General features: G+C 38.6%; 1 pseudogene; it reads right to left on the bottom strand.

The window, feature by feature from the left end:
- Positions 1 to 15,710: 15,710 nt before the first annotated feature.
- LOC102146991 (olfactory receptor 6C75-like) lies at positions 15,711 to 16,697 on the bottom strand (annotated as a pseudogene).
- Positions 16,698 to 25,840: the final 9,143 nt, after the last annotated feature.

Genomic DNA, 25,840 nt, shown 5'->3' with positions numbered 1-25,840 from the left:
ACAATTTAGTATACTCCCATAAACAAAATTTGGAGCATACTTGTTCCTCTCTACCTGATTTTCTCCAGAATTTGGAAACTATCTGAGTGTATTCTTATGTTATGACAATACAGTTGTTTGCATAAGTGCAATACATTTTTTTTTTTTTTTGTAACAGAACACAATTGGAAAAACTGGTTATTTTACCAAGGCTTTGACTGGAATGGTGTGCTTTCCTTTAAGGAATCAAACTTGACTTACGGAGCCAATAAAGCCCTTGGAAAACTGGCCTCATGTTTTGTGTACACAATCCCTGTACAGGGTTTCTGACTTGCGGTAAGTAAAGAACGTCACTTTCTAGCAGGCTGGGAACCCCAAGTTATCTTGGAAGCTCAAGAGGAGAGAAATTCACCCAACTCATAGGTATTTGATGGTACAAATCCATGGCTAGGCTTGGCTTTAAAAAGTTCTTATCTCAGATTCCTTCTATGGAACAAAGTTCCATCAAAGTGGTTTAAAAGGCCTATGTAACAAATAATTATTCTTGCTGTGCTGTATGCAAATAATTACACCAAGTATAAAAAAGTAAGTCCTACCATAACTTGTCTTTTAATAAAAATGGGAAATTGGAGAGAGAAAACTATGTTTCCAAAACTATAGCACACCTGTTGTTAAATTCTAATGTTGCCTAATGTTTTTCAATTTTTATTGTTTTAAACAGTTTAAATTAAATTCTATTTTTTCTGGCTACAAGTTTCCAAAATAAGTTGTGCCTTTTTTCTTTTTTTTTTTTTTTTTGAGACGGAGTCTTGCTCTGTTGCCCAGGCTGGAGTGCAGTGGTGTGACTTCGGCTCACTGCAATCTCCACCTCCTGGGTTCAAGGGATTCTCCTGCCTCCGCCTCCCAAGTAGCTGAGACTACAGGCACGTGCCACCATGCCTGGCTAATTGTTTGTATTTTTAGTAGAGATGGAGTTTCACCCTGTTAGCCAGGATGGTCTCGATCTTCTGACCTTGTGATCTGCCCATCTCAGCCTCTCAAAGTGCTGGGATTACAGGTGTGAGCCACCGTGCCTGGCCTAAGCTGTGCTTTCTTAAAGCCATGTAAACTTAAAATTAGATGTTTCAGTAGGCACTGCCTCTAAGCCCTCCAACTCTCACAAGTGGAAATAAAGAAATAGGAAATCTTTAGCAGAAAATCATAAAAAATAAGTAATTGACTGAGAACTATTCATTTTACTCAGTCTCACCCCTACCTCACCAAGCACTTTTTGTCATTCCTACCTCTCCTTCTAAGCAAAATATTAAAACTTTTTAATGGAAATGATTTACTATGCCACCCTTGTGGGAATTACTTTACTGTAGCACCCTTAGGGTAGAATATCTAACAGAAAATCTCAATTACTGTATCATTTTGCTTAATTATTATCCACATAGCAGGAATAATGGTTACTAACAGAAAAGAACATATGGGCCTTTCCAAACATGCACCTCTGCCTCTCAAAAGGCAAGGAATATTGTTTCTGTATCAACCAATCGGGCCTAGTAAGAGATGCTGCAGAAAAACTTAAAGAAAGGGCTAAAAAGCTAAGGGAATACCAAAACAACCAAACAGATTCTTAGTTTGGGAACAAAATCATACCATGGGTCATCCCATTCCTGGGCCCTCTCCTAGTAATATGTCTAGGAGTAATGTTCTTACCCTGCCTAACCTTTTTCAAAGATTTTTAACTGACATGATCATGGCCATTTCACAGACAACTACCCAAGAACATCTACAGATGGTGTTACTCCTGCAGTCAATTAAAGACTAGCAAATTCTGTCCCCTCATCAGAAGTAAGTAGCCAGAAAGAACACACCGCCTCTCATCCTTTTTATAACTACAGGGTCTGGACTGACAGAGCAGGAGTATTGCCATCTTGGACAGGCACCACCATTCTAAAGTTCCCCTTGATCAAAAACTGCCCAAATCCAAATGGCATCAGTGTAATGGCTAAGGTCAGCATGACCGTAAACCACAAATGACATCTCTGCGCAGAAACATTCCAAACCCCTCCCCAACCAGAGACATGTCAGCCCTGAGATAACCTCCCCTCCAGCCAGAGAGATTGTCCAGAAGCCCCTCTCAGGTTTATTCTCCAAAATAAACCTGTTTTTGACTGTTGAGCTGCTTTTCATGTTTTTTTTTCCTCTTTCTTTAACTCTTACAGTCAGGACACAGCTTGGTTTTATACATTTTAGGGAGACATTAGACATCAACCAATATATGTAAGAAGTACATTGGTTCAGTCTGGAAAGGTAGGACAACTTGAAGCAAAGGCAGGGAGACTTGAAGCAGGGAGGGAGCTTCCAGGTCACAGATAGGTGATACACAAATGGTTACATTCTTTTGAGTTTCTGATTAGCCTTTCCAAAGGAGGCAATGAGATATATATTTATCTCAGGGAGCAGAGGAGTGACTTTGAATGGAGTGGGATGCAGTTGGCCCTAAGCAGTTTCCAGCTTGAATTTTCTCTTTAGCTTAGTGATTTTGGTGCCCCAAGGTTTATTTTCCTTTCACAAAAGTAATATAACATTGTTTTTTGTTTTATGCCATTATAGTTTGTGTTGGTTTGTCAGAGGCCAAAGATGCTAACTGATACGTTATGGGAGGATGAGTTCTAGACTTTAAAAATGTGGGCTATGAGGAATGAATTTACTTTTATTTCAGGATGAAAGAAAAGAAAGGAGGAATATGCAGTGAAATATGTTACAGATATTTAGTTATCACTACAATTTTTAAAATTAAAATTGTATGTTGAGCTAAAATTTATATTTGTAGATTCATATGCAATTGTAAGAAATAATACAGAGTAATCTCATATATCCTTCATTTAGTTTCCCCAAATAGTAGCATCTTGAAAATCTGCATTACAATATCACAACCAGGATATTCACATTAATACAGTGAAGGTACAGAACATTCCCACAAAGACTCTTCATGTTGCCCTTCTATAGCCACACCTACTTCTCTTTCACCCCATCATCTCCTTAACCCTTAGCATCTACAAATCTGTTCTCCATTTGTATTATTTTTATCATTTCAAGAAGGTTATATAAATAGAATCAAACAGTAGATAACATTTTGGGATTTTTAAAAAACATCATAATTCTCTGGAGACTTATACAAGTTATGTATTAATAGTTTATTGCTTTGTGTTGTTGTTATTCTATGGTATGCATGTACCACAATAACCATTCATCCATGGAAGGATGTCTGGGTTGTTTCCAGTTTTTCATTATTACAAATAAAGCTTCTATAAACATTTGTGTTCAAGTTTTTGTGGGAACATAGATTTTCATTTTTCTGGGATAAATGCTCAGGAGGACAATTGCTGGGTTTTATGGTAGTTGCAAGTATGGTTTTTAAAGAAGCTGCCAAACTGTTTCTGGAGTAACTGTAATATTTTACATTCCTACCCCTAGTCTTAATTTTCGTTTTCCTAACGGCTAGAGATGTTGCACATCTTTTCATGTGCGTATCTGACATCTGTATAGCTTCTCCCGTGAAATGTCTCTTCACGCTTTTTTCTCATTTTCTAATTATATCATTTATTTTTATTGTTTGGCTTTGAGAATTCGAATATATCCTAGATAGGAGTCCTTTGTTAGAAATGTAGTTTCCATATATTTCCTCTCAGTCTGTAGCTTTTATTTTAATTCTCACAGAGCAACAGTTTTAAAATTTGATGAAGTTCAATTTATGAGTTTTTCCTTTCATGTACCATGCTATTGTGTAAGAACACTTTACTTGACCCTAAATTTTGAAGTTTTTTCCATTTTTTTCTAAAAGTTTTACAGTTTTATGTTGTACATTTAAGAACATAAACTATTTTTGAGTTAACTTTTGTATAAACTGTGAGACTTAGGTGAAGTTCTTTTTTGTGTATGTATGTGTGTATGTGTGCATGTGTGTTTATGTGTGTGTGTGAGTGTGCCTATAAAAGTACAATTGCTCTAGCACCAATCTGGATGCCCTTTATATCTTTCTCTTGTCTGATTGCTCTAGCTAGGACTTTCAGTAATATGTTGAATAACAGTGGTGACAGTGGGCAGCCTTGTCTTGTTCTACATCTTAGAAGAAAAGTTTTCGGTTTTTCCTCATTTAATATGATGCTACCTGTGGGTCTGTCATTTATGGCTTTTATTATGTTAAGGCATATTCCTTATACAGGCAGTTTTTAAAAAGATTTTTATCATGAAGGATGTTAAATTGTATCAAATGCTTTTTCAGCATCAATTGACATGATCATGTTTTTGTCCTCATTCTGTTAATACGATGTGTCACATAATTGATTTGCATATTTTGAACCATCCTTGTATCCCTGAGATGAATACTACTTCATCATGAGAAATGATCTTTTTAATGTCCTGTTGAATTCAGCTTGCTAGTATTTTGTTGAGGATTTTTGCATCAATATTCATCAAAGATATTGGCTGTTGTTTTCTCTCTTTTTTTGATGTGTTTTTGTCTGGTTTTGTATCAAGGTAATATTGGCTGGTAGAATGAGTGTGGAAGTATTCCTTCCTCCTCTATAGTTTTTGAAATAGTTTGAGTAGGATTGGTATTTGCTCATCTTGAAATGTTTGGTAGAATTCAGCAGTGAAGCCATCAGGTCCTGGGCTTCTCTTTTTTTATATTTATTTATTTTATTATACTTTAAGTTCTAGGGTACATGTGCACAAAGTCTAGGTTTGTTACATAGGTATACATGTGCCATGTTGGTTTGCTGCACCCATCAATTTGTCATTTACTTTAGGTATTTCTCCTAATGCTATCCCTCCCCCAGCCCACCATCCCCTGACAGGCCCCAGTGTGTGATGTTCCCTGCCCTGTGTCCATGTGTTCTCCTTGTTCAACTCCCACCTGTGAGTGAGAACATGCGGCATTTGGTTTTCTGTCTTTGTGATAGTTTGCTTAGAATGATGGTTTCCAACTTCATCCATGTCCCTGCAAAGGACATGAAGTCATCCTTTCTATGGCTGCATAGTATTCCATGGTATATATGTGACACATATGCTTTATCTACTTTATCATTGATTCGCATTTGGGTTGGTTCCAAGTCTTTGCTATTGTGTATAGTGCCACAATAAACATACATGTGCATTTGTCTTTATGGTTGCATGATTTATAATCCTTTGGGTATATACCCAGTAATGGGATTGCTAGGCCAAATGGTATTTCTAGTTCTAGATCCTTGAGAAATTGCCACACTGTCTTCCACAATGGTTGAACTAATTTACACCCCCACCAACAGTGTAAAAGCATTCCTATTTCTCCACATCCTCTCCAGCATCTGTTGTTTCCTGACTTTTTAATGATTGCCATTCTAACTGGCATAAGATGGTATCTCATTGTGCTTTTGATTTGCATTTCTCTGATGACCAGTGATGATGAGCATTTTTTCATATGTCTGTTGGCTGCATAGATGTCTTCTTTTGAGAAGTGTCTGTTTATATTCTTTGCCCACTTTTTGATGCGGTTGTTTGTTGTTTTCTTGTAAATTTGTTTAAGTTGTTTGTAGATTCTGGATATTAACCCTTTGTCAGATGAGTAGATTGCAAAGATTTTCTCCCATTCTGTAGGGTGCCTTTTAACTCTGATGATAGTTTCTTTTGTTGTGCGGAAGCTCTTTAGTTTGGTTAGATCCCATTTGTCTATTTTGGCTTTTGTTGCCATTGCTTTTGGTGTGTTAGTAATGAAGTCTTCGCCCATGCCTATGTCCTGAATGGTATTGCCTAGGTTTTCTTCTAGGGTTTTTACAGTGTTAGGTCTTACAGGTAAGTCTTTAATCTATCTTGAGTTAATTGTTGTATATGGTGTAAAGAAGGGATCCAGTTTCAGCATTCTACATATGGCTAGCCAGTTTTCCCAGCACCATTTATTATATAGGGAATCCTTTCCCCATTTCTTGTTTTTGTCAGGTTTGTCAAAGATCAGATGGTTGTAGATGTGTGGTGTTATTTCTGAGGCCTCTGTTCTGTTCCATTGGTCTATATATCTGTTTTGGTGCCCGTAACATGCTGTTTTGGTTACTGTAGCCTTGTAGTATAGTTTGAAGTCAGGTAGCATGATGCCTCCAGCTTTGTTCTTTTTGCTTAGGATTGCCTTGGTTATGCGGGCTCTTTTTTGGTTCTGTATGAATGTTTAAGTGTTTTTTTCCAATTCTGTAAAGAAAGTCATTGGTAGCTTGATGGGGATGGCATTGAATCTATCAATTACCTTGGACAGTATGGCCATTTTTATGATATTGATTTTTCCTATCCATGAGCTGGAATGTTCTTCCATTTGTTTGTGTCCTCGTTTACTTCATTGAGCAGTGCTTTGTAGTACTCCTTGAAGAGGTCCTTCACATCCCTCGTAAGTTGGATTCCTAGGTATTTTTTTCTCTTTGTAGTAATTGTGAATGGCAGTTCACTCATGATCTGGCTCTGTGTTTATTATTGCTGTATAGGAATGCTTGTGATTTTTGCACATTGATTTTGTATCCTGAGACTTTGCTGAAGTTGCTTATCAGCTTAAGGAGATTTTGGGCTGAGATGATGGGGTTTTCTAAATATACAATCATGTTATCTGCAAATGGACATTTTGACTTCCTCTTTTCCTAATTGAATACTCTTTATTTCTTTCTCCTGCCTGATTGCCCTGGCAAGAACTTCCAACACTATGTTGAATAGGAGTGGTGAGAGAGGGCATCCTTGTCTTGTGCCGGTTTTCAAAGGGAATGCTTCCAGTTTTTGTCCATTCAGTATGACATTGGCTGTGGATTTGTCATAACTAGCTCTTATTATTTTGACATACATTCCATCAATACCTAGTTTATTGAGACTTTTTGGCATGAATGGCTGTTGAATTTTGTTGAAGCCCTTTTCTGCATCTATTGAGATAATCATGTGTTTTTTGTCATTGGTTCTGTTTATGTGATGGATTCCATTTATTGATTTGCATAAGTTGAACTAGCCTTGCATCCCAGGGATAAAGCCAACTTGATCATGGTGGATAAGCTTTTCAATGTGCTGCTGGATTCAGTTTCCCATTATTTTATTGAGGATTTTGCATCAATGTTCATCAGGGATATTGGCCTAAAATTCTCTTTTTTTGTTGTGTCTTTGCCAGGCTTTGGTATCAGGATGATGCTGGCCTCATAAAATGAGTTAGGGAGGATTCCTTTTTGTTCTATTGATTGGAATAATTTCAGAAAGAATGGCACCAGCTCCTCTTTGTACCTTTGGTGGAATTCAGCTTTGAATCCATCTGGTCCTAGACCTTTTTTGGTTTGTAGGCTATTAATTATTACCTAAATTTCAGAACCTGTTATTGGTCTATTCTGAGATTCAACACCTCCCTGGTTTACTCCTGGAAGGGTGTATGTGTCCAGGAATTTATCCATTTCTTCTAGATTTTCTAGTGTATTTGCATAGAGATGTTTATAGTATTCTCTAATAGTAGTTTATATTTCTGTGGGATCAGTGGTGATATCCCCTTTATCATTTTTTATTGCATCTATTTGATTCTTCTCTCTTTTCTTTATTAGCCTTGCTAGCAGTCTATCAATTTTGTTGATCTTTTCAAAAAACTCGCTCCTGGATTTGTTCATTTTTTGAAGGGTTTTTGTGTCTCTGTATCCTTCAGTTCTGCTCTGATCTTAGTTATTTCTTGCCTTCTGCTAGCTTTTGAGTTTGTTTGCTCTTGCTTCTCTAGTTCTTTTGAATGAAATGTTAGGGTGTCAATTTTAGATCTTTCCTACTTTCTCTTGTGGGCATTTAGCGCTATAAATTTCCCTCTACACGCTGCTTTAAATGTGTCCCAGAGATTCTGGTGCATTGTGTCTTTGTTCTCATTGGTTTCAAAGAATGTTTTTATTTCCTCCTTCATTTATTTAATTACCCAATAGTCTTTCAGGAGCAGGTTGTTCAGTTTCCATGTAGCTGTGTGGTTTTGAGTGAGTTTATTAATCTTGAGCTCTAATTTGATTGCACTGTGGTCTGAGAGACAGTTTGTTGTGATTTTTGTTCTTTTACATTTGCTGTGCAGTGTTTTACTACCAATTATGTGGTCAATTTTAGAATAAGTGCAATGTGGTGCTGAGAAAAATGTATATTCTGTTGATTTGGGGTGTAGAGCTCTGTAGATTTCTATTAGGTCTGCTTGGTTCAGAGCTGAGTTCAAGTCCTGGATATCCTTGTTAACCTTCTGTCTCATTGATCTATCTAATACTAACAGTGGGGTGTTATAGTCTCCCCTTATTATTGTGTGGGAGTCTAAGTCTCCTTGTAGGTCTCTAAGGATTTGCTTTATGAAACTGGGTGCTCCTGTACTGGGTGCATATATACTTAGGATAGTTAGTTCTTCTTGTTGAATTGATCCCTTTACCATTATGTGTTGGTCTTCTTTGTCTCTTTTGATCTTTGTTGGTTTAAAGTCTGTTTAAAGTCAGAGACTAGGATCGCAACCCCTGCTTTTTTTTTTTTTTTTTTTTTGCTTTCCATTTGCTTCGTAGATCTTCCTTCATCCCTTTATCTTGAGCCTACGTGTGTCTTTGCATGGGAGATGGGTCTCATGAATACAGCACATCAATGGGTCTTGACTCTATCCAATTTGCTAATCTGTGTCTTTTAATTGGGGCATTTAGACAATTTAGTTTTAAGGTTAATATTGTTATGTTTGAATTTGATAACTGTCATTATGAGATTTTAGCTGGTTATTTTGCCCATTAATTGATGCAGTTTCTTCATAGCATCGATGGTCGTTACCATTTGGCATATTTTTGCACTAAATCATAATGGTTGTTCCTTTCCATGTTTAGTGCTTCCTTCAGGAGTTCTTGTAAGACAGGCCTGGTGGCGACAAAATCTCTCAGCATTTGCTTCTCTGTAAAGGATTTTATTTCTCTTTCACTTATGAAGCTTAGTTTCGCTGGATATGATAATCTGGGTTGAAAATTTTTTCCTTTAAGAATTTTGAATATTGCCCCCCACTCTCTTCCTGCTTATAGGGTTTCTGCTGAGAGATCCACTGTTAGTCTGAGGGGTTTCCCTTTGTGGGTAACACGACCTTTCTCTCTGGCTGCCCTTAACAGTTTTTCCTTCATTTCAACCTTGGTGAATCTGAAAATTATGTGTCTTGGGGTTGCTCTTCTCAAGGAATATCTTAGTGGTGTTCTCTGTATTTCCTAAATTTGAATGTTGGCCTGCCTTGCTAGGTTGAGGAAGTTCTCCTGGATAATATTCTGAAGAGTGTTTTCTAACTTGGTTCCATTTTCCCCATCACTTTCTGGTACACCAGTCAAATGTATGTTTGGTCTTTTCACATAGTCCCATATTTCTTGGAGGCTTTTGATCATTTCTTTTCACTCTTTTTTTTTTTCTCTAATCTTGTCTTCTAACATTATTTTATTAATTGGATCTTCAGTCACTGATTTCCTCTCTTCCACTTGATCGAATTGACTATTGAAGCTTGTGCATGCATCATGAAATTCTCCTGCCATAGTTTTCAGCTCCACCAGGTCATTTAAGGTCTTCTCTACACTGTTTGTTCTGGTTAGCCATTCATCTTACCTTTTTTAAGGTTTTTGGCTTCTTTGCATTGAGATAGCACATGCTCCTTTAGCTCGGAGGAGTTTGTTATTACTGACCTTCTGAAGCCTATTTCTGTCAACTCATCAAACTCTTTCTTCATCCAGTTTTGTTTCCTTGCTGGCATGGAGCTGAGATCCTTTGGAGGAGAAGAGGCACTCTGTTTTTTGGAATTTTCAGCTTTTCTGCTCTGGTTTCTCCCCATCTTTGTGGTTTTATCTACCTTTGATCTTTGATGTTGGTGACCTACAGATGGGGTTTTGGTGTGGATGTCCTTTTTGTTGATGTTGATGCCATTACTGTATGTTTGTTAGTTTTCCTTTTAACAGTCAGACCCCTCAGCTGCAGGTCTGTTGGAGGTCCACTCCAGACCCTATTTTCCTGGGTATCATGATCAGAGGCTGCAGAACAGCAAATATTGCTGCCTGATCCTTCCTCTGGAAGCTTCATCCCAGAAGGGTACCCACCTGTTTGAGGTGTCTGTCAGCCCCTACTTGCAGGTGTTTTCCAGTCAGGCTACATGGGGGTCAGTGACATGCTTGAGTAGGCAGTCTGTTCATTCTTGGAGCTCGAATGCCACGCTGAGAGAATCACTGCTCTCTCCAGAGCCATCAGACAGGGATGTTTAAGTCTGCAGAAGCTGTCTGCTGCCTTTTGTTCTACTATGCCCTGCCCCCAGAGGTGGAATCTATAGAGGCAGTAGGCCTTGCTGAGCAGAGGTGGGCCCCACCTAGTTCATGCTTTCCAGCCTCTCCTGGCCCCTTTGTTTACACTGTGAGCTACTTAAGCCTCAGCAGTAGTGGACTCCCCTCTCCCCGCCAATCTGCAGCATCTCAGGTCAATCTCAGACTACTGTGCTAGCAGTGAGCAAGGCTCCATGGGCATTGGCCCCACTGCGGCAAGCACGGAGGGTAACTTCTGGTCTGTCAGTTGCTAAGACTGTGGGAAAAGTGCAGTATTTGGTCAGGAGTGTACCGTTTCTCTAGGTGCAGTCTGTCATGGTTTCTCTTGGCTAGGAAAGAGACATCCTCCACCCGTTGGGCTTCCTGGGTGAGGTGACACCCGGCCCTGCTTCATCTCATTCTCCACCAGCTGCACCCACTATCCAATCAGTCTCAGTGAGATGAATCACATACCTCAGTGGGAAATGCAGAAATCACCCATCTTCTGCGTTGATCTCACTGGGAGCTGCAGACTGTAGCTGTTCCTATTTGGCCATCTTGGAAGCAACCTCCACATCTTTTTATATTGTGTATCCCTTAACAAATTATTGTAGCTGTCATTATTTTGATAGTTTTGTCTTTTCACCTTCATACTAAACATATGTGATATATACCACCATCACAGTATTACAGTGTTCTGAATTTGACTGTGTTTTTACTTTTACTACCAAGGTTTTCATGTTCATAATTTTTTATGTTACTAATTAATGTCCTTTAACTTTCTACTCAAAGAAGTCCCTTTAACATTTCCTATAAGGAAGCACCTCAGCTTTTTCTCCCTTTCATTTCTGAAGGATAGCTTTATCAGGTAAAGTATTCTTGGTTGAGTTTTTTTCCTTTAACAGTTAGTATAGAGCATTCCACTCCCTCCTTGTGTGTAAGGCTTCTATTGAGAAAGATGCTACTATTCTTATTGGGATTCCTTTATATATAATATACCTCTTTTCTCTGGCTATTTTCAGAATTCTTTCTTTGTCTTAAATTTTTGATGGTTTGAATACAGTATATCTTGATATAGTCTTGTTTGGGTTGAATCTCATTGGAGTCTTTTGACCTTCCTATGCCTGAATATTTATATCTTTCCTCATATTTTGGGAATTTTCAGTTATTATTTCTTTAAATCAGTTCTCTATCCCTATTGCTTTCTCTTTTTCTTCTCTACCTAGCATAACTTGAATATTAGCTCCTTTGATACTGTCCCATAAATCTTGTTTATTTTTTTTTTACCAGTTTTTTATCTTTTTTTCCTCTAACAGAATGTTTTCAAATAACCTATCTTTGCATTCAAAGATTCTTTCTTTTCCTTGATTAAATATGCGGTTGATGTTCTCTCTGTGTTGCATTTTCTTTTTCATTCATTTTATTCTTCTGGTCCAGAATTTCTGTGTTTTATTATTATTTCAATATCTCTGTTAAATTTATTATTTGAGTTGTTTAATGTTTTCCTTATCTCATTGAATTGTTTCTCTGTATGTTTTGAAGTTACCTGAGCATCATTAAAAGAAGTACTTTGAATTCTTTGTCAGGCAGTATGTAGATTTCCATTTCTTTGGGGTCAGCTAGCAGAACATTATTGTGTTCTTTTGGTGGCAATATTTCTTCTTAGTTTCCCATGTTTCTTGTTGCCTACATTGAGGTCTGTAACCCTTTTCAGACCTTATAGGCTGGTTTCAGTGAGGAAAGATCTTTACTATGCAGACACATTGGGTTCAAGGGCACTTGTTGGGTGGGGCACAGCAGTTCTAGCATTGATGATGGTACAGCAATGTAGTCCCCATGCAGCTCTGTCAACTGAGTTTGGTGTTGAAAAAGATTGCAAGGATCCAAAGCAACCAACACTGTGGATGTCTGCAGTGGCAGTGAGGGCTAAAAGGGTCTCCAGTGGTAATGACTGTTAAGTTCCTCTGAGTCTCTTTTTCTCCCACTGGGAAAGTTGGGGCTTAGGGGATCCTTTTGACATTGAATCTGGCTTGTATGCCTACTTGCAGTAGCAGTGGCACTGGTGTCTGATTAGTGATACCTGTGGAGCAACCACAAAGCCTACTCCTATAGCATGAATATATGTGGAGGAAATACAGGTCTGGGGTCTGAGGTGGTAATGGTAACAGTGCCCAGGGCACAGGCACCACCATGGACAAATTGGTAATGGTATGCCATGTCATATGCTTGTAGAGCAGCCAGGGATCTGGGAATGAGAACATGGACATGCACAGAGCTAGAGTTCCTCTGGGATCAGGTTAATTCTAGTTCTCTATGGCAGCTGAACTGGTGCCCTAAGCACAGGCACACACAGAGAGACCTTGGTTCCAAGGACCAGGGTGCAAACTAGCTCACAATGGTGGTGGCTCTTGTGTATGAGGTATGGGTCTATGTAGCCTTGCTTCAGAGACAGATCCAGAGCATAGGCTAGCTCACAGTGGCAGCTGAACTGGTATCTAAACTGTGGACACATGCAGAGAGACCTTCACTCCACGGTCCAGGATGTGAACTGGTGTCTGAGGCATAGTCATGTACAGTACAGCCACAGAGTTGGAGTCTGAAGTGTGGGAATTTATGGAGCAGCTGAGGCTCAGAGGTCAGGGACATACACAGAGTTGGTTGAGATGGCAGGTCGGGTCCCAGAGTGGCATAACAGCAGCTGCTTTTGGGGAAACAGGTGTGTATAGCCCCATCTTCCTCTCTGGGGATTCCTGGCAGGAATGTCAGTGTCCTCTGCGGAGCAGGTCACTGGGAGCCATGGCGGTTCCCACCACATGGCTGATACCAATAGATCCCGCCTTTCTTATTTGTTCCTAGCCATCTCCTTGTATCTCAGGTGTGCCAGTCTCAACAGTGATCCTTTCTGTGTGAATATTCTCTTTTCAGTCCATGGTATTGCTGTAGATTATTAAATGGGCCCCTGAGTCCTCTCAGGGCCATCTTGATTTATGGATACCTATCTATATTTGTTTTTCGGGGAGAGGTGAGGGCTGAAGGGTGATGTCTTTTACTCTGCCATCTTGGTAAAGAGGGACTATTATTTTTCATTATAAAACTTTCAACAATATGTAAAACTTTCAGAACTATGGAATTTTTTATTAAGGTAAGTGTACATATAAAATCATTTAAAAGTGAACAATTCAGTGGCATGCAGTACATTCAAAATGTTATGCAACCACCATCTCTATCTAGTTCCAAAACATTTTTATAATATTATCTCCAAAGGAAACCCCATACCCATTAAGCTAATGCTCCCTATTCCCCCTACCCACACAATTTCTCTCCGAGGTATATACCCCCAAAGACTTGAAAACAAGTACTCAAACAAATACATGTACACATATGTTCATAACAGTACTATTCACAATAGCCAAAAGGCAGATATAGCTCAAATGTATATCAACAAATAAATGAAAAAAATTGTGGAATATCTTTAGTATACTAAATTGTAGTAAACAAACTGTTTTAATCACAAACAATGCAATTATTTTTAAGCGATGTAACTTTATATGTATAGATAAAAGTAAATAAAAACATTGTATATATTTTCCACTTATTTCAAAGTAGATAATCAAATATGATCCACAATGTCAGACTACTAATGTTTAAACATTTTAAAGGCTAAAAAAAGCAATGACCACTCAGTTCACTGGTATTGCTTTGTCATTTCCTTTAGCAATGTGAACACTGCAAATGTGAGAAAAAGAAACAAGCCTACACAAAGTTGTATGGAAACCCTTATATACATATAGGGTGAGCAAAAATTTGGGTTCTGCTAGTTGAATGAAGTGTGTTTTTCTAATTCTTACATAATTATGTCCCTCAAACTTTCCCATCATAGTCTTTTAATATCACCACTGTAGTGGGATTGATAAGGAATCAGAGAGACTGATGGGGTTGAGGAGGATATTTATTATTTAGGTGTGCCAGCTCAGTCGGATTAACATCCAAGGGACTGAACCCTGAACAAACAGTTAAGTTACTTTTTTAGCATTTCGGGAGGTAGGGGGAGATCTGTGCTGGGGGACGTATATTACAGATGCAAGAAACAAAGAGAGTTATTCAGTTAATTGAGACATGCATTACATGTCTTACTTTCCAAGGAAAAACATGTTTTATGACTTGAGTTTATCTGTCTAGTGACCTTGCAGCTGCACAGCTAGAGAAACAGGGTCTTCACAATGCCTGGGTAAGGAGGAGAGATAAGGCTCACTAGCCACAGAAAAACAGGCAGTTAATTTTTAAAGGACTCCAGCTCTTTCTCTTTCTCAGGGGGAACTGGGCTTTCTTACATACAGCTGAGTTTCTGCTTACACAGTCTTTAATTTCTTTTAATTCCTGTTCCACCACAATCACAGAAATATGTGGTCAGAACAAAACGTGATCATTGCCATTAACCAACTACACAAAACAAATTCTAGTTCCAGGGTTTTGTCTCTAATTCATTTCCTATCAAAATCTTGAATAACTAAATTTCAGTTGTAGCATAAATGCTTCCATTAAAACATCTCATCGTCTTCTCTCTGTTATTCTCAAATTATATTTCTGTTACAGCATGTTTCTGTGTCACATTCAGTATCAACAGTGTCACTTCACATTAGTACTAAAATGAACATCCCAAGGTGACACAACCAAACCTCTCATTCCACAAATGAAGACTTGTTCATACATTCATTTGGAGAGATTTCACAGTCACAGACTTCTTCCCACCTGTGATTATATTTCTCCCAATTCCTTTAAACTTTCTGTAGTATGGAAACAAATATTAACTATTTAATTCCCTGTTCCAAAAATTGTAGTGTTTCCCTGTGCTGCTTCATTTTCAGGTCTGTGGGCTCTGAAATCAATCTTGCAAACCAATGAAACAAACAAGGACTTGGAATTTCATCTAGATACAGTTGTATGTTTTTATCATAGTGGGAACAAAAAGTGTAAAGATTTATATACAGAATATTCAACATTGAAAGCAATTGTACTGAGTCATCTTAAGTAATTATATTGATATCCTGATAGTTGTGTATATATGCATCCTTCCAAACTTCATACAATGATCATGTTATATCTACCCTTGAACTAACTTGATACTCTTAATACTTATAAATTTTGTTCTTCATCCCTTTGCACTTACCACAAGTAGATACTTAAAACTACATCATTCCAGCTTTGAAATTCTACATGCATCAAACAGATTCATGTATATGAGGTTCTTCACTAAAATTTGTTGAATCCTATTGATTTAAAACTAGTAAAAGGATTCAGGAGATACTTTCATCCCAAAATAAAGATAATGTAAGAACTTTCAGGTTGAATTATTACATAAATTAGCCCTTATTCTAGGAATAAACAAACAGAACCTGAAAAAACCATATTTGCACATTTTAAATAAAGGATTCCAGAAACAGAAGAAAGATTAGATTACATCAAGGAGAAGGTCCATTTCTTCACTGGGAGGTTGTGATTCTGTTTTTACAATTTCACTCTGGACAGAGCATCCCTCAGAGCCTGATGGACCTGCTTGTTCCGCAGAGTGTAAATGATCGGGTTCAGCAGCGGGGTCACCACCGTGTTCACAAGAGCAGCCTCTCTGTTGGAGTCCAGCCTGTCCATTTGCTTTGGCTTCACATATATGAAGACACAGCTGCCATACACCAGAGAGAGGACAATGAGGTGAGAGGAGCACGTGGAGAAAGCTTTCTGCCGCTCCTTGACTGATGGAAGTTGTACAATTGTGACTACTATATTGCCGTATGCAATGATGGTTATAATGAGGGATGTAAAAAGAATGAATGAAATAAGGTCAAAGGCCAACATTTCAATAGATCTGGTGTCAGAACAGGAGAGTTGGATCAGAGGGCCGAGGTCACAGAAGAAGTGAGGGATGACATGGGGTCCGCAGAAAGACAACTGGTAAACCTTTACCATGAGACCAGTGATGAGAGTGAAGCCCATGACAAAGCAGGCAGTGACCAGGTGGAAGCAAGTCCTCAGGCTCATGATGGTGGGGTAATGCAGAGGCTTGCAAATGGCCAAGTATCGATCCAAGGACATCACAGCCATGAGGAAGAAAATTGTTGACCCAAGAAATAAAAAAGAAAAGGCTTGCATGAGACAAGTAGTAAAGGGGATTGTTTGCCTGCCTGAAAGAAAGATGACCAGCAGTTTAGGAATAACTGTGGTGATAAAACAGCATTCACAGAAGGAAAAACTGCTGAGGAAGAAATACATAGGTGTCTGGAGGTGATGGTCAGCCCAGGTGATGGTGATTATGAGCATGTTTGCCGTGATGGAGGCCAGGTATGCCAGAAGGTGCACCAGGAAAAGGACATTCCCCAGATGCTGGACAGCAGGAAATCCCTCCAGGATAAACTCCTGGACTGCTGTCCTGTTTGTTGTTTCTCCCATCATTGGTTTTCCATTTCTTCAATCAGCTTTCAGTGAACTATTTTACAGTGTTATGACTAAAGAATGGAGAACTTTATTAAACATGTAAAACAGTGTCCGTGTGGCAATTCGACTTTTTTATTTTCAAACATTATATTTTATGTAATTTTTGTTATGTAAACATCATGATTTTTATCTATGAATATACTTATATTACATGTAGCACAAAATAACTGTGCATGTAGCTATCAGCCTTCATAAAGGATAATGTAATTTTAAAAGTATTAGTCATTTTCCTATACAGTTTATTGCCAAACAGGAAAAGAAACTCTTCTTTTTTTTTTTTTTTTTTTTTTTGTATCTGATCATCTAATACATTGCTGAGAAGATACCACTCATGGCATGCAGTCACAAGATGAATATTGCAAAAATAAATGTGTAAGTTTAAAAAAACTTAAGGTCATTGAAGTCTGTCATCCCCCCCAAAAAATATTTCATCACGTCTTAGAGTTTGTTTCCATCTTGGGGGGGTCATAATAGCATATATAGGAAAAATACTCTGGCCCCAACTGCAGCCCTCTGAAGTGAGTTAGACTAAAAGAGTCAGAGACAAACTCTATCTAGGCCATTTTGACCTTTGATGAATTTGGTTTTCCCTTCATGCCATGCTAAGTGGTCAGTCCAGGGAAGAATATATTCTGACCCTTCAAGTTCACTAGTTACACTTTCATCTAGAACAAAGCCATCTAGAGATCAATGTCCCTCTAGGATTCCTGGTGGTTGCTAATTGAGCCTGTTGGAAATAGAAATTTATTACACAAGCATCACAGTTACACTTTCATTATGTGTGCAAATATATCTAAGGAATGACAACCACAATATAAAAAGAAGGGTTGTGGCTGGGCACGGTGGCTCACGCCTGTAATCCCAGCACTTTGGGAGGCTGAGGTAGGCAGATCATGACGTCAGAAGTTCGAGACCAGCCTGACCAACGTAGTGAAACCCCTCTCTACTAAAAATACAAAAATTAGCTGGGTATGGTGGCACATACCTGTAATCCCAGATACTCAGGAGGCTGAGGCAGGAGAATCACCTGAACCCAGGAGGTGGAATTTTCAGTGAGCCAAGACCATGTCACCGTACTCTAGCCTGAGTGACAGAGCAAGACTCAGTCTCAAAAAAAAAAAAAAAAAAAAAAGGGTTGTATGACTTGACCACAGCAATTATTTTCTGATTCATCCTCCTTGCTATTGTCCACCTAGGTAGAATAAATACTATTTCTCATATGTTTAACATTGGACTGTCTCTTGACACCAGTCAGTATCCACCAGGACCAATGGGCAGACTCCAGACACACCAGACATCATTAGGAGATGAACAAAGCCATCTAGAGACCAATGTCCCTCTAGGATCCCTGGTGGTTGCTAATTGGGCACTGGTGGAAATAGAAATTTATTATACAAGCATCATAGTTACACTTTCATTTTATGTGCAAATATATTTAGGGAATGACAACCACAATATAAAAAGAAGGGTTGTATGATTTGAATGCAGCAATTATTTTCTGACTCATGCTCCCTGCTATTGTCCACCTAGGCAAAATAAACATTATTTTTCATCCTTTGAATTCATAAACTTCTCTTAGGTGAGCTTTTGTCACTCTGGTCACCTAATGTTCATCTCAGATCTCTGAACTCTGTCTAATTTAGCCAAGCCCAATACTCCTACTCTTTTCAGTGTGTGAGATCAGATTGAAGAGGAGCAGAGTCTGTTTGAGTTCACAGCAAATGAGTGGAAAGATGTTCCAAACACACTAAGGCCATGTACTCACCCCAAGCAGCTCACAGCAACCAGAGCTCTAGCCCCTGCTTTCCAAAAAACCAAGATGCTGTTCTAGGCCATTGGAAGAGTAAGAAAATAAACACTTGCATTTGAGATGTCCCTAATTTGTACCAGAGAAAAGTTCAACATGTGCATCATGCCTGCTAAGCATCATTCTTCAATGAATTCAGAGATTTCCTAAACTGAGATAAGTGAAAGTGATAGCTTCATGGCCATCTTGCTTGATGAAATCCTGGGAAAGAAAGGAACGAGCATACTTTCCCAACATCCTGCTGGAACCTGGGAGTGAGATCACTTGGAATTCCAAAAAGCTTTCACGCTCTCTTTGTAGGCCCTAGGTCCCCCAGACTACCATCCTCCTCTTGAGCCTGCCAACACCAACAGGAGAGGGTAATTGCTGGGCAAACACTCCAGGGCAGGGTAGGAGACAACATCCTCACCTAAACTGGCATCTCGTACATAAATAGTATCTTTCCAAAGGGCATGCAAGCACACTGAGTTTGGCACTCCCTGATCTCTCCAGACTGGGAAGAATACCCACACCATTGAAATAAAAGTGATATGAATTTCCCTTACCATATGTTTAACATTGGACTGTCTCTTGACACCAGTCAGGATCCACCAGGACCAATGGGCAGATTCTAGACACATCAGACATTATTAGGAGATGAACAAAGCCATCCAGAGACCAATGTCCCTCTAGGATCCCCGATGGCTGCTAATTGGGCACTGTTGGAAATAGAAATTTATTCTACAAGCATCATAGTTACACTTTCATTATGTGTCCAAATATTTTCATATGAAAATGTCTGAAAGTGTCCTCCATGAAAATCTTTAAAAATGGAGCACATATAATAATTCCCCAAGTTTATAAAGTTCCAGATTACATTATGTTACTAAGATGGGGTTGAAGGGTCAAGTGAGGAACTTAGACCTTCACCTGGCAGTAATGAGATGGATGTCCCCTTTACTCTGCCAGAGCAGTGTCAAAGAAAGCCAGATAAAATGTAGGTTTAAATAAGAGCCAGTGCTTCATAACGTAATACCCACAATGTCCAGGTTTTATTTGAAAACCACTTGCTATGCCAAGAACTAGGAAGATCTCAGCTTAAATTTAAGAAGACAATTAATGGACACTAACATTAAAATGACAGAGATATTAGAACTATATGACAAAGAGTTTAAAGCAGCCATCACAAAAATGCTTCAATAAGCAATTACAAATATGCTTGAAATAAATTTTTAAAAATAGAGTCTCAGCAAAAAATAGAAAGTTTCAGCCAAGATAGAGAAAACATAAAGAAGAACCAAATAAATTTTTTGGAACTAAAAAGTAGAGTAAATTAAAATTTTAAAACAGTGGAAGGATTCAACAGCAGAATGGAGAGGACAAAGAGAAAATCAATAATTAACTGATAGATAAAACAATAGAATTTACTCAATTTGGGCAACAGAAAGAATATATACTGAGGCCAAGTGTGATGGCTCATGCCTGTAATCCTAGCACTTTGCGAGGCCAAAGTGAGTGGACTTCCTGAGTTCAGGAGTTCCAGACCAGCCTGGGCAACATGGTGAAAAACCCATCTGTATTAAAAATACAAAAACTTAGCCAAGCACAGTAGTGCATGCCTCTTGACTACTAGAGAGGCTGAGGCAGGAGAACCAGCTCTTTTTAATTGATTCTCTCTTTTATTTTTCTTTGAAAAAAATCAATAAACTTGACAAAACTCTAGGAAGACTGACAATGAAAAAAGAGAGAAGACTCAAATTATCAATATCACTAATGAAACAGGAGACATTAATAGAGACCCTACAAACATTAAAAAGATAATAAGGGAATGCTAAAAACACTACAGCTATAAATTTGACAACTTTAAGGAGATGAACCAATACCGCAACTCACTCAATGTGAAATAAATTCTTTAAATAGCCCTATATCAAATAAGAAAATTGAATTCAGGCCGGGCACGGTGGCTCAAGCCTGTAATCCCAGCACTTTGGGAGGCTGAGGCGGGCGGATCACGAGGTCAGGAGATCGAGACCATCCTGGCTAACACGGTGAAACCCCGTCTCTATTAAGAAATACAAAAAAAAAAAAAACTAGCCGGGCGAGGTGGCGGGCGCCTGTAGTCCCAGCTACTCGGGAGGCTGAGGCCAGAGAATGGCGTGAACCCGGGAGGCGGAGCTTGCAGTGAGCTGAGATCCGGCCACTGCACTCCAGCCTGGGTGACAGAGCAAGACTCCGTCTCAAAAAAAAAAAAAAAAAAAAAAAGAAAATTGAATTCAAAATTTTAAAACTCCCAAAAAGAAATCTCCATATGTTTTAAGAAAAATTGGCCAGGCACGGCCACTCATGCCTGTAATCCCAGCACTTTGGGAGGATCCACCCTCCTTGGCCTCCCAAGGTGCTGGGATTGTAGGTGTGAGCCACCGCGCCTAGGCACACGTGTTATATTTTTATTCTCTGAGAATTCAAAATAGCTGTTCTGAGGAAACTAAAAGAAATTCAAGATAACACAGAGAAGCAATTCTGAATCCTAACAGATACATTTAACAAAGAGATTGAAATTATTAAAAAGGATCAAGCAGAAATTCTGGGTTTGAAAAATGCAATTGACCTACTGAAGAATGCATCAGAGTCTCTTAATAGCAGAATTGATCGGCAAAAGAAATAACTGGTGAGCTTGAAGACAGGTTATTTGAAAATACACAGTCAGAGGAGACAAAAAAGAGTAAAAAGAATAAAGCACACAAAACAATCTAGGCAATACCCTCAAAAGGGCAAATCTAAGAGTGACTGGCCTTAATGACAAGGAAGAGAAACAGACAGGGGCAGAAAGTTTATTCGAAGGGACAATAACAGATAACCTTCCATACCTAAGAAAGATATTAATATTCAAGTACAAGAAGGCTACAGAACACCAAGCAGATTTAACCCACAGAGGACTACCTCAAGGCATTTAATAACCAAACTCCTAAAGGTAAAGGATAATGAAACTATCCTAAAAGCAGCTAGAGAAAAGAAACAAATAACATACAATAGAGTTCCAGTACATCTAGAAGCATACTTTTCAGTGGAAACCTTATAGGCCAGGAGAGAGTTACATGACATATGTAAAATGCTGATGACAAAAAACATTTTCCCTGTAATAGTGTATCTGGTGAAAACATTTTTTAAGCATGAAAGAGAAATAAAGACCTTCCTGGAGAAACAAACACTGAGGAATTTCATGAACACCAGACATATCTGACAAGAAATGCTAAAGAGAGTTATTCTGAAAGAAAAGGACGTTAATGAGCAATAAGAACTCATCTGAAGGTACAAAACTCACCAGTAATAGCAACAGAAAAACAAATATTATAACACTGTAATTGTCGTGCATAAAATACTCAAGCAGAAAGACTAAATGATGAGCCAATCAAAAATAACTAAAACAACTTTTCAAGACATAGACAGTACCATAAGACATGAAGAAAAACAAAAATTAAAAAGTTGGGGGCACAAAGTAAAGTGTAGTGTTTGTATGGGTTCCCTTTTTGCTTCATTGTTAGTTTGTTTCTGTAATTAATGTTAAGTTGTGGTCAGCATAAATAATGGGTTGTATTATTTGCAAGCCTCATGGTAAACTCAAATTAAAAAAACATAAAACGGATACACAAAAAAATGAAAAGCAAGAAATTAAATCTACTACCAGAGAAAATTACCTTCATTAAAAGGAAGACAAGAAGGAAGGAAAGAAGAAAGAGAAGGCCATGAAATAACCAGAAACAAATAACAAAATGGTAGAAGTAAGTCCTTACTTATAATTACATTGAAAGTAAACAGACTAAACTCTCCCATTAAAAGACATAGAGTGGCTGATTGGATAAAAAAGCAAGACCCAGTGATCTGTTGTCTACCAAAACACACTTAACCTATATAGATACACTGAAAATAAAGGGATGGGAAAAGATATTCCTTGCCAATGAAAACCAAAAAAGAACAGGAGTAGCTATGTTTATATCAGTTAAAATAGATTTCAAGACAAAAACTCTCAGAAGAGACAAAGAAAGTCATTATCTAATGATAAAGAGGTCAATTCTGCAAGAGGATATAACAATTGTAAATATATACGCACTCAACACTGGGGCACTCCGATGTATAAAGCAAATATTATTAGAGCTAAAGAAAGAGACAGATGTTAATACAATAATATATGGGGACTTCAACACTCCACTTTCAGCACTGGACAAATCTTCCAGACAGAACATCAACAAAGAAACATTGGGCTTAATTTGCACTGTAGACCAAATGGACCTAATAGATATTTACAGAACATTTCATACAATGGCTGCAGAATATACATTTTTATCCTCAGCATATGGATCATTCTCAAGGACAGATCATATTTTAGGTCAACAAACAAGCCTTAAAGCATTCAAAAAATTAAAATAATATCAAACCTTCTCTGATCACAATAGAATAAAACTAGAAATCAACAAGAGGAATTTTAGAAACTATCCAAACACATGGAAATTAAACAGTATGTTTCTAAATGACCAGGGAGTCAATGAAGAAGTTAAGAAGAAAATTGAAAAATTTCTGGAAACAAATGATAATGGAAACACAACATACCAAAACCTATGGGATACAGCAAAAGTAGTATTAATAAAGAAATTTACAGTTATATGTGCTTACATCAGAGAGGAAGAAACACTGCAAAAAAAATATCCTAACATTGCATCTTAAAGAACTAGAAAAGCAAGCAACCTAACACTGTAAGTTAAAGAACTAGAAAAGCAAGCCAAATCCAAAACTAGTAGAGGAAATATATAACAAAGCAGAAATAAATACATTTGAAATAAAGAAAATACAAAAGGTCAATAAAATGAAAAGTTGTTTTACGAAAAGATAAATAAAATGGACAAACCTTTAGCTAGACTAAGAAAATCAAAAAGTAGACTCATGTAAATAAAGTCAGAGTTCAAAAAGGAGACGTTGCAACTGATGACACAAAAATTCAAAGGATCATTAGTGGCTACTATGATCAACTGTATGCAAACAACTTGGAAAAGTTAGAGGAAATGTATAAATTCCTAGACACATACAACCTACAAACAGTGAACCATGAAGAAATTAAAAACTAAATAGACCAACAACCAGCAAGAAAATCAAAGCTATAACTAAGTCTCCCAGTAAAGAGAAGCCCAGGGGTGCTGCTTCCAAGATGGCCGAATAGGAACAGATCTGGTCTGCAGCTCCCAGCGAGGTTGATGCAGAAGATGGATGATTCTTGCATTTCCAACTGAGGTACCTGGTTCATCTCATTGGGACGGTAGGACAGTGGGTGAAGCCCACAGAGGGTGAGCTAAAGCAGGACAGGATGTTGGGTCAACCAGGAAGAGTGAGGGGTTGGGGGATTTCCCTTTCCTAGCCAAGGGGAGCTGTGACAGATTGTACCTAGAGAAACAGTACACTTCTGACCAAATACTGTGCTTTTTCCACAGTCTTAGCAACCAGCAGACCAGGGTATACCCTCCTGTACCTGACTCGGAGGGTCCCACGCCCATGGAGCCTTGCTCACTGCTAGTGCAGCAGTTTGAGATCAACCTGTGATGCTGCAGGTTGGCAGGGGAGGGACGTCCACCACTGCTGAGGCTTGAGTAGCTCACAGTGTAAACAAAGAGGCCAGGAAGCATGAACTGGGCAAAGCCCACCCCAGCTCAGCAAGGCCTACTGCCCTGTAGATTCCACCTCTGGGGGCAGGGCATAGTAGAACAAAAGACAGCAGACAACTTCTGCAAACTTAAATGTCCCTGTCTGATGGCTCTGAAGAGAGCAGTGGTTCTCTTAGCGCGGTGTTTGAGCTCCAAGAATGAACAGACTGTCTACCAATGAGGTCCCTGACCCCTGGGTAGCATGACTAGGAAACACTTCCCAACAGGGGCTAACAGACACTTCAAACAGGCAGGTGTCCCTCTGAGATGAAGCTTCCAGAGGAAAGATCAGGCAGTAATATTTGCTGTCTTGCAGCCTCCACTGGTGATACTCAGGCAAACAGGGTCTGGACTGAACCTCCAACAGACTCCAACAGACCTGCAGCTGAGGGGTCTGACTGTTAGAAGGAAAGCAAACAGAAAGGAATAGCAATAACATCAACAAAAACGACATCCACACAAAAAGCCCATCTGTAGGTTACCAACATCAAAGACCAAAGGTAGATAAAACCACAAAGATGGGGAGAAACCAAAGCAGAAAAGCTGACAATTCGAAAAAACAGAGTGCCCCTTCTCCTCCAAAGGATCATAACTCCTTGCCAGCAAGGGAACAAAACTGAATGAAGAATGAGTTTGATGAGTTGACAGAAGTAGGTTTCAGAAGGTCGGTAATAACAAACTTCTCTGAGCTAAAGGAGCATGTGCTAACTCATTGCAAGGAAGCTAGAAACCTTGAAAAAAGGTTAGGCAAACGGCTAACTAGAACAAACAGTGTAGAGAAGACCTTAAACGACCTGATGGAGCTGAAAACCATGGCACAAGAACTTCGTAATGCATGCACAAGCTTCAATAATCGATTCAATCAAGTGGAAGAAAGGATATCAGTGACTGAAGATCAAATAAATGAAATGAAGCTAAAAGACAAGATTAGAGAAAAAAGAGTGAAAAGAAATGATCAAAGCCTCCAAGAAATATGGGACTATGTGAAAAGAACAAACATATGTTTGATTGGTGTACCGGAAAGGGATAGGGAGAATGGAACAAGTTAGAAAACACTCTTTAGATATTATCCAGAAGAACTTCCCTAACCTAGCAAGGCAGGCCAGCATTCAAATTCAGGAAATACAGAGAACACCACAAAGATACTCCTGGAGAAGAGCAATCTTAAGACACATAGTCAGATTCACCAAGGTTGAAATGAAGGAAAAACTGTTAAGGGTAGCCAGAGAGAAATGTCGTGTTACCCACAAAGGGAAGCCAATCAGACTAACAGTGGATCTCTCAGCAGAAACTCTACAAGCAGGAAGACAGTGGGGGGTGATATTCAAAATTCTTTTTTTTTTTGGTTGCTCTGAGCTTCCTTTATTTTATTTTTTAAAATTGAGGTATAATTCATATACAGAAAAATTCAACTTTTTAGGGTTACAGTTCTATGAGTTTTGACAAATGAATTCAATCATGTAAGCTCCACTAAGATTACAATATAGAAAAGGAAAGAATTTTCAACCAATAATCTCATATCCAGCCAAACTAAGCTTTGTAAGTGAAGGAGAAATAAAATCATTTACAGAGAAGCACATGCTGAGATATTTTGTCACCACCAGGCCTGCCTTTCAAGAGCTCCT

This window comes from Macaca fascicularis, chromosome 9, assembly GCF_037993035.2.
Source record: "Macaca fascicularis isolate 582-1 chromosome 9, T2T-MFA8v1.1".
Classification (NCBI taxonomy): Eukaryota; Metazoa; Chordata; class Mammalia; order Primates; family Cercopithecidae; genus Macaca; species Macaca fascicularis.
This window is presented reverse-complemented; position numbering and strand designations above follow the sequence as displayed.